The sequence below is a fragment of the Rhea pennata genome, chromosome 9 (assembly GCF_028389875.1).
Source record: "Rhea pennata isolate bPtePen1 chromosome 9, bPtePen1.pri, whole genome shotgun sequence".
NCBI classification, from domain to species: domain Eukaryota; kingdom Metazoa; phylum Chordata; class Aves; order Rheiformes; family Rheidae; genus Rhea; species Rhea pennata.
The window spans coordinates 28,879,434-28,888,607 of NC_084671.1; the positions used below are offsets into that span (position 1 = coordinate 28,879,434).

Below are 9,174 nucleotides of genomic sequence, written 5' to 3' on the forward strand. Positions count from 1 at the left end.
CATGAATCTGAAGGCTATCTTGACTGTGCAGCGAAGAAAAGGCTCTTTATCACAAATGTGCTGGCAAAGTGGATAGCTGGTGTAACACCTGCAGCTGTGGAGCTAAGGCTCTTTCGCTGGGCATCTGCTGTCAGTGCCTGAGTCCTGACTACTCACACTAACTAATCCTTTAATTAAACTAGAGTCCTTCCAAGCCAAGAGCGTGGAGTAGTTGCTCCTCCAAACCATGCTTCTCTTCCTGTATAGTGGTAGAAGCCAGTCTAAGCTCATGAAGCAGAATCCCAGGCTCTTGCAGACTTCTGTTCTCTGCTGAGGCAGGACTGGACATGGCTAATGTCATTTTGGAGACTTTGTCTTTCCAGCTAGTCTCCTTTGACTGCTCTGGAAGTGGTATGGAGCTGGGTGGGTTATTCTAGAATGGATGCCTGCTTAAATAGGCTTCTGAGTGAATGATGGGAGTGAATGACAAAGTTGAGATATATTAGATAGAATCATAGAATTGGTAAAGTTGGAAGGGACCTCTGGAGATCATCTAGTCCAACCCTCAAGCAAGTGGCCCATACAGGGATCGAACCCGTGACCTTGGCATTACTAGCACCACACTCTAACCAACTGAGCTAAACCTAACCCCAAATTCATAGATGAAAAGCCTCTTCTTTTTGGAAGCAAAGCAGCTTTGAATATGTTTTGCCTGTCTGCACAGGCCAGTCTGCTGCCTTTCTCACCCATGTCCAAACCAGGAACAGAGTGCTCAGCAATAATTCTCCTAAAACCATAATATATTTGTATCTGCTTAAGTTGTCTTCACAAAGATGCCCACAGTCAAACTGACATCCTAACTCTTCTGAGATGCTTTTGACTGCTTCTGAGTTCAAGCTTTCCTCTCCGAAGCTTCCACTAAGTCTTTCTGAAATTTTTACTATCAAAGCTGACTTGCCTTGAGAACAGCTCCAATGCCTAAGAGCCAATTGGAGACTCCCTGGAGAGGAAAATCCTTCTCATTTGTGTGTTGAGAGCCACAGTTTCTCCAGTGGAATAACTCATTCTAGTGCTTATCCCAATGTCCAAGTTCAACATGCAGGGTGTTGTGGAGAATAACCTTTCCCTCCTCAAGGGACTTGATAGCTGTTCCTCCTCTTGCCAACAGTGAATCTTTTTTCTTGGCATGTTTTTCGTGCCACCAAACTAAAATGTAACACTGAATAAAACCTATCCCTAGGACATATATACTCCTGAGAACAGAACTCCTATGCTGTATCTCCAAGATCCCTTGTAAAGGGGAAAACTAACAACCTATGTTTTATTAAGCAGTCTCCTGTCTGCTCAGTGCATCTTGCTGTTTAAAAATATGCTTGGAAATATGTGAGTGAACTGACTGAGAACATAGTTGCTTGAATTAGGATTTTGAAAAGATTTTGCTGTCCTCTTGGAAAACAAGAATGTGCAAAATTACCTGCTCATTTATGTCTCTTTCTTAAGAGAGGCTTAATGCTAGCATCAAACTTCTGTTTTTCGGTAAATACTTCCTTGGCCTCTGCTAACTGGACCAAAGCTATCATTAACTGCTCTGTTTTATCACATGAATTTCTGCAAGGTTGAGGGATAACTTGTTTAAATTATGTGAGACTTAATCAGTCTCTCAAACTGCAGTGGCCTGTTCTGCTGGCTTCCTCTAGAACTGGAGTTCTCCTTAAATCCCAAAGACTGTATTTCTCCTGGCAAAATGTTTGTATATATGTTAGCGCCAGCAACAAATTTTGTACTGTACTGGTTTCTCTCAAGAGAATGTGGGCTATGGTTGCCAGGAAATGAGAAATCAGATCTTGAATGTAAATACATTTTGGAAGAAGCAAAAGAAACAGGGCATAGGCCTTGTGCAGGCTTGTGTGAAGTTGATTTTGCCCTGCTATCTCAATAGCATCATTATCTAACTTTTCTCTTAAATCAAGAAGCCGTCTCTGTTAAATGACTCATTTCATACACTCACTATACTCTGCAACTTCTGTTGAAGGGATACCTCTGTCCCTTAAACTACAAATGCTCAGTGGGAAGCCTACAACACTATGTTGTCAGTCTGTCTTGCTTATGGAGGCCCACCGGAGGAAATGTGCTTAACTGCTCCAGATGTCTTGGTTGCGGTGGTAAGTCATGGCAGCTGGTAGCACTCACAGCCTGGGAGGGTTTCTCATGTTGCTTGCTCCTCTGATGCAGCTGCTATTAAATGTGTGATACGATCAGGTATGTGGTTTTTCTTCCCCCCCCTCCCCTCCCATCTTTACCATATGGACTAATGTTAAGCAACACTGACTCGCTCTGTTAGAACAGTAAATCATTCACTCAAAATCGTTGTGGCATCTTGCATGTGAAACTCTGTGCACTTCAGCTGAGACTAGTCACTTGCATGAGGCAGATACCTGTCTTCCGCGGAACTGTAACTTTACGTATTTCTGCTTCATTTACTGAAAACGTTTCCCCTAGTTCTAGTTTCACTTATCAGCCTCCTACTTGCTGCGGAGTGACTTCAAATTTAAGCTGACTTGAACGTTGCTGGTGTCTGCCCCACACGAGCTATGGGACTCTGTACTCTTATTGCCAGTTCACTTGTACTTTCCCTACCTGAAATTTCTGGAATTTAGACAGTAAACTTTTAGTGCAAGTTTCTGTATTCAGAAGAACTTCAGTTAGACTGTTAGCATAACTAAGTAAATCTTTTAAGTCCTTTCTCTGCTCTAAAACAAAAGTATTAAAGTTGTGAACATCTGTTGAAATTCTAAAGTGATGTAAAGCACAATGCAATGATATGTGAGTGTTAGGGTAGGTGTCTTGGCAAAATACAAGGAACCAGCATTGCTTGTGCTGAGGTTGTCCTTCAGGTTTTCTTGTGAAGAGGGACTCTCCTTGTCCTATATGTATTAGATTTATTTTTCCTTTCTTTTCTTGTTTTTTACCTCCTCTCTGTCTCCTCCTAATCAAATTACAAATTGAACTAGCTTAAGAAAGTTTTAAAAAGAAGCTTTAAGAAAAACTTCTCTGAACTTCATCCTCAGAAAAGGCTTTTGCTCTTAAAAAGCTGCTTATTCATTTTAACAGTTGACACGCTTCAGTAGCTAGAGAGAATACTTGTGCTGAATGAAACTTGTTCTATTTTTTTTTTTTTTTTGTAACAGGTGTTTTTCTGTATTCTAAAAAAATTTCTTCAACTTCATTTCTGGTAGTTTTGTTTAACACAAAAAGACATTGTTTTTATTTATCTTCAACTGCATCTGGATCAATGTTTGAACGTGGTGCACTAGCAACATGAGAGTACAAATAACCTACGTGGTTGAAAATGACATTTTTAACATCCTGAACACATACTCAGATTTTTAATTTGTGTAAGCTGTAGAATTACTTAAATGCACTATTATTCGTTTATAGCCAGGATAGAAAATGTAGCATTGAGCTGTGCTCAGCTGCAAATAAACATTTTTTAAAGCCTGCCCGTCACTGAGACTCACCCTCTCTTCGAAACAAATAGAAACCAGATTAAAATCAGTGACCTCAAACAAAGTTTCCTGCTTGCTGATTTTCAAATATGATTAAAATTGACTTGAATCACTTTGACTTAAATGGCTGCACTCTGATCATCGTTGGCAATGGCTTTTAACATCTGGCTAGATGGTTGTTGTCATGCCAACAGCATGCCAGAATCAGATAACTGCAGGAGGCCAGCAAGCTGAGGAAAGAGCAGAGCACTAAGAGCTTCCTGGCTCTTGTTGAAGGGAAGGTGCAAGACCTACAGCTGGTCTTCCCCGAAAGCCTGAAAAGGAAATTCAGTGGGGCTGCAGGGCCCAGAAGAGGGTGAAGGAGATGGTGGATATCTTCAGAAATACGCTAAAGCTTTCCTTCTTCCCTGAGTGGAAATGGCGTATACAAAACTTCATCCCAAACACTGAGAGTAGCTGCTGCTCTCAGCTGCTTTTCAAAGTCAGGGAAACACTCTAGTCCAAAGGGTTGCAACTCTGAGGAGTAAGGAAGATGATTGAATTCAAAGTCAAGGAGCCAAGAAATATAACTTAACCTTGCTTTGCACACTTATTTGATCAAGCTCATGTTTCTGCCCAGAAGGAAGAAATTGCTTTTGTCCTGGCTATTGTATGTGCCTGGTTCAGGTATTTCAGTGTCAGGTAACAAAAAATTGCTTTTTTTTTTTCCTTTTAATTACAATGTCCTTCATCATAATTCCTGAAAATTGTCATCTTAAAGGTGCTGGGAAGCATGCTGAGCAATTGCAGCTCTTGTGAAAGGATTTGTTGATGACCTTCTGTCAGCATTTTTTTGCCTTGTGCAGTGGACTAGGAAGATCCAAATCACTACAGTTATGTTTCTATAGGCAGAAACAAAACTTGGGCTATGCTTTCATGAACCTTTATCTTGATAGTAGCAAAGCTGAAATGGTTCCCTTCTGCATGTAGGTACTATGGTTATACTAACACAACTACTGCTACAGCTATATTGTAGATGGAAGATTTATCTCATCCAGATGAAAAATAACGAGTTAGTTCCCTGAACCAGTTCTCCCTGCCAACACATACAAAATTGTAGCAGTGCAACTAGGAGGACCATCTGGAGGTGGGAATGAGCATCTGGAGGTGAAGGTTGCTTTAACTGACCCGACTACTTCAAGAAACATGGTTTTGCTGTCCCTCTGAGTAAGAGGGTGGCATCTTGCTAGCAAAAAGCAGTCTTGAAGACAACATTTGGCTACATGGAGTCCCACAAAATCTGCGTGCGTCTGATTCATAGAAATGCTTTTCTGGTGTTCAGGATGAACTGTGAGTCTTAATAGCGACATGGCATCATCAGCCACATATGATGTAATCATGTGCTTGGATTCTGATCTGCGCGGAGCAGAGAGAGCACCTAGCCTCCTTATGCGAAAACTTGAAAAGGCAGCTTTTTTAAAAGCATAGGTACTGCCGTGCCCAGCACTAGATACTACGCCTGAAGAACCTAAGCCCTTTGGAAAATCATTAAGCCCTACTTAATTAAAAGTAGGGTTACACCTGGATATGTAAAGTTTGAGTCTTAAGTTATTTGGGGCATGTTTAGGACCTGAAGAGGTGTCCAGGGCAAGACTCCTGCCTTGTGGTTGTCAGATCCACCAATTCATTTGTATGGGACATGACTCTGTTCTAATGAGTGGATCGAAGCAGTAGCTAAATGTGGCAGAGCTCATAAATGCTGCTAAGCATTTATGATTAATTAATTAATTCAACAGCCTGAATATGAGGAGGAATTTCTTTACTGTGAGAGTCACAGAGCACTGGAACAGGTTGCCCAGAGAGGTTGTGGAGTCTCCTTCTCTGGAGATATTCAAGGCCCACCTGGATGCAACCCTGTCTAACATGCTCTAGGTGACCCTGCTTGAGCAGGGAGGCTGGACTAGATGATCTCCAGAGGTCCCTTCCAACCTTACCCATTCTGTGATTCTGTAAGCCAGGGCCGAAGTGCCTGCACCAGCTTGAGGCTCTTGAGATTTCAGGACTGTTACAAATAGAAGCACCTGTCTGTCTCCATCTGTCTGGTAGGTATGTACTTAAATCGGAGTGTGAACTGATTCCTGAATCTTGTAGGTGACCAAACACTAGAATAAGGCAAAGGTACATCACCTGTTTCTGTGGCTTAGGGCCTGAAAAGGAAGAAGGCTCTTTGCTGTCTTGGGGATAGTGACTGCATAAGCTTTTCTGCCTTTTCTATTTTAGTGCTGCAGTATATAAATATTTTCTTTGTATTTTGAAAAGAAGCTATGGCTGTTGAACAGCTTAAAACTTATTTCTTCTGCGTGTCAGCCTTATTCCTGGCTTGTGAGATGATCTGTTCAGTAAAATGTGTAATTTTAAAGAAAGCTAGAGGATAGGATAATAACCAAAACAGCTATATCTCTTTGGTTACATTCCTAAGTTGATAAGGCAGGCTCATCAAAGTTCTGGATTTAGTTATGAGCTACTGTTTTATAAAACACACTTGCTGGCAGGGTGCCTGAGGAACAACAGTTAGTCATCTTTTTCTTGGGAATTGCTTCTAGAGTAAGATTCGGGAATACAGATGGAAATGTTCTACTATTGTACTCGTAGTGCTGCTCATTAATATTAAATTCCTGCTACAATTTCCCCTTCAGAGTGTTTGCACGTCAGTTCTGGAGTTCATAGCATCTGCCTTTGTCAAAACACATGTAGTAACAAGGAGACTGTGTCTATAGACAGTGGTAGTGAACATGGCAGTTGGTTAAGAGAGGAAAATGTTGGGTGTTAGTGATAACCTGTGTCAGAAACTTGTATTCATAAACTTGTCTTAGGGAATAGATTGGTTACTAAACTTGATGCATTTAAATCATTAGATCTGTGTCCTCGTGAAGGAGTGCCATCTAAAGGTAAGTTCACTGTTGGCTCAGGCTCTTTGATTTGGCATATGACACCTGACACCACAAAATCCTCTTCCAGGACAGGTGCTCCAAGGTGATCTCATCATACAAGTAATTTAAATAACTATTTCGATTTCAAACGGATTTGAATTGAGCACTTCAGGATTGAGAGGAGCGTTCAAAGAAACTCAGTGTTTTGCTTGGGTCCCGTTAAGCTGCTGCTTCCGTGTATTGTTTTCCTGTTGTCACGAGCTTAATCTTTCTGTTTAAGAATAAGTGTTTCTTCTAACCTCCTTGTTCCTCCCTGTATGGCTTTGCAACCTAAAGCCTGACATGCGTTTTTGATGATAATTGGTAACTTCAGACATGCAGAATTGAACGATTGCTGCAAAAATTAAGCAGGAAGAGGCAGTGCGGGTAGACAGTGTGCTAAAACTGTCTTGGTAATCAACGAGTGTTGGGATGATGCTGAAGAAAGTTTGGGGATGGTTAAATAGAGGGCTTTGGTCTGATTACAATGCCAGTGTTTTGCTTATCTTATCTCTAGATGGCTTTTGTAGCAAGCAGGGAGTAGTTGGGTTGTCCCAGATTGTCCAGCTATTAACTGTGCATCTCTTCTGGGTCTCTCTGTTTCTCTGAGTCCTTATTCTGCATGGACCTATGTAATGTTTCTGCTGAAATTGTTGCATGTCGGTGTGAAACAGCTGGGATCAGCACTGGGAGGTGAAACAAAACAATATGTCGTTGTATCAGATAGAAATCAGCCTTTATGAACACAAGACTGGAAATGAACTCCCGAGTCACTCAAAGTTATTCTCGTGCTATTGCAAGGAACTCTGTCAGGCAGCCCCTTTATAAGCTTAGTATGCTTAAAATTAGCTAGCTATTTCACCTCTACTGTAACATTTTAAAGGCCCTTCCAGAGCTTTTAATTCTCTGATAGTTAAACTCTTTAATATCAAGTCTAAACGTGTTTGTGGACAGCTTATGCTGTTTCTTGCCTTCCCACTGATGCAGTTTCTCCATGGTTTGCTTCCTGTTGATGTATTTATAAAACATATATAGTCATATCTCTGTGCTGCCTTGGCTTTACTAAATAAATGTGCCAAGTTCTTCTCATCATCTCATGTCAAATAGGCAGGAACTGTGGTGTAGATCCTGTTGTTCCAGCCAGAACATTGTCAGGAGAATAGTAGCTACACTGGCAGCAGTGTTTTGGGGCTATATAAGCTCTTTCTGCACTGTTTCCTGATACTGCCTTGCCACAAGGTTTTTTCCAGTGTGGATAAAGCCTCTAAATGCTGTAGCCTCAAAATGATGTAGCCTAAACAACCTACGAAAAAAAAAGAACTCATTATACTGCTAGCTCCTTGGACTGTAACACCCTGTTCTTCTGTGGTCAGCTAAACACTATGTACTGTGGTTTCATCTACTGCACTTTTGGTGGTATCTCTTAGCGCAAAGATAAATAATAGAAGTAGACTACCATGCCCTGTTTTTTGATACAGAGTCTGACTTGTTATGCATAGCCTTCAAGTTTTTAGTTTTTGTATATTTGACACATGCTGCATGGTAGAAGTTGAGGGGGGTGCCGGATGCCGTGACAGTCGGGTATGGAACGTGTGGGATGTGTTTGGCACCCAGGGAGAACTGGAAGGCACAGTGGCGCTAACACATTTTGACTGAATTCTGGCAAAAACTATCATTAGTTAAGCAATGCTGATATTTAAGCATGCATCTTTGTTTCTGGCTACTGTTTCAAACCATCAGCTGCCGCAGGAAGCTAAGCCATATTTTTAATGATTTTGCAGCTGTCAGAATTATGAAGGCAAAAGCATGACTTTCCAAGAGACCGTAGGCTACATTTGTGCAAAAAAGAGTAGATTAGGGATGGCTAAGTAGCACAGAATCTCTGGAGTCTTGATTTCAGCCTCCAAGGGATGGATGTCTGTCTTAGTGACTATATTTAAGTCTGAGGAAGGCTAGTGGATAACAACAGATTTCTGAGAGAATTGTTGAGCAAATACTTCTGGTGCTGAAGATGCACCATCAGCTCCATTGCCAACTTAACATGATTACGTCAAGCTGCTGAGACTTCTGCTGGCTACATGTGTGTCTAACCCTTCTCCTTTCCAAGAAGAAGCTATCATAGAATGAGGATGTGCATCTGAAGGGAGACCATACTTTACTGAAGCCCCCTCCCCAAAAGAGAAAAGCACCCCTTGAGTAATCCAGTGAATCCAGTTCTTTTTATTCCTCAGTTTTGAGACCAGCAGTGATTGTGTTTGCTTTTTTTTTTTTGGTACTCAGCGCCTTGGAGAGGTGCACTTGCCTCAGTCTTTTCTCAAAGGTAACAAGGGATGGTGATGGTAACAGTTGCTTTTGACCTGCTTTTGTAAAGGCTGTATTTTGAACAAGCCATGTGCCCAGTTAGTTATCTACAATTCCTTGTTTTGGGGGAACAACTCATGGTTGGGGGTGGCGGAATCTTTTTTTCTGCAGGAAGCTTCTGTTTCTAAAACTTCTTTTGTTTCAAATCAGAACCAAAAAACCCAGCATTTCTTCTTCTTGATACAAACAGAAACAAAGCTTGGAGTTGTGGTGTTGATACGATAGTGCTGCAACAATAAGCTGATGTTGAAATTCATTTCTAAATACATTGGAACTAATTGCAATTTTTTACTTAAACTTTATTTAAAATCTTTTTAAACACATTGAAATGAAATGGGCATGTTCCTGCAAAATACTTTGGTTTGGACAAAATGTTTTCT

At 41.1% G+C, this 9,174-nt stretch overlaps 1 non-coding gene across 1 annotated transcript; it reads right to left on the minus strand.

The window, feature by feature from the left end:
* Positions 1 to 553: 553 nt before the first annotated feature.
* On the minus strand, positions 554 to 624 carry TRNAT-AGU (transfer RNA threonine (anticodon AGU)). The gene has a single exon. It is a non-coding gene; the product is annotated as a tRNA-Thr (tRNA).
* Positions 625 to 9,174: the final 8,550 nt, after the last annotated feature.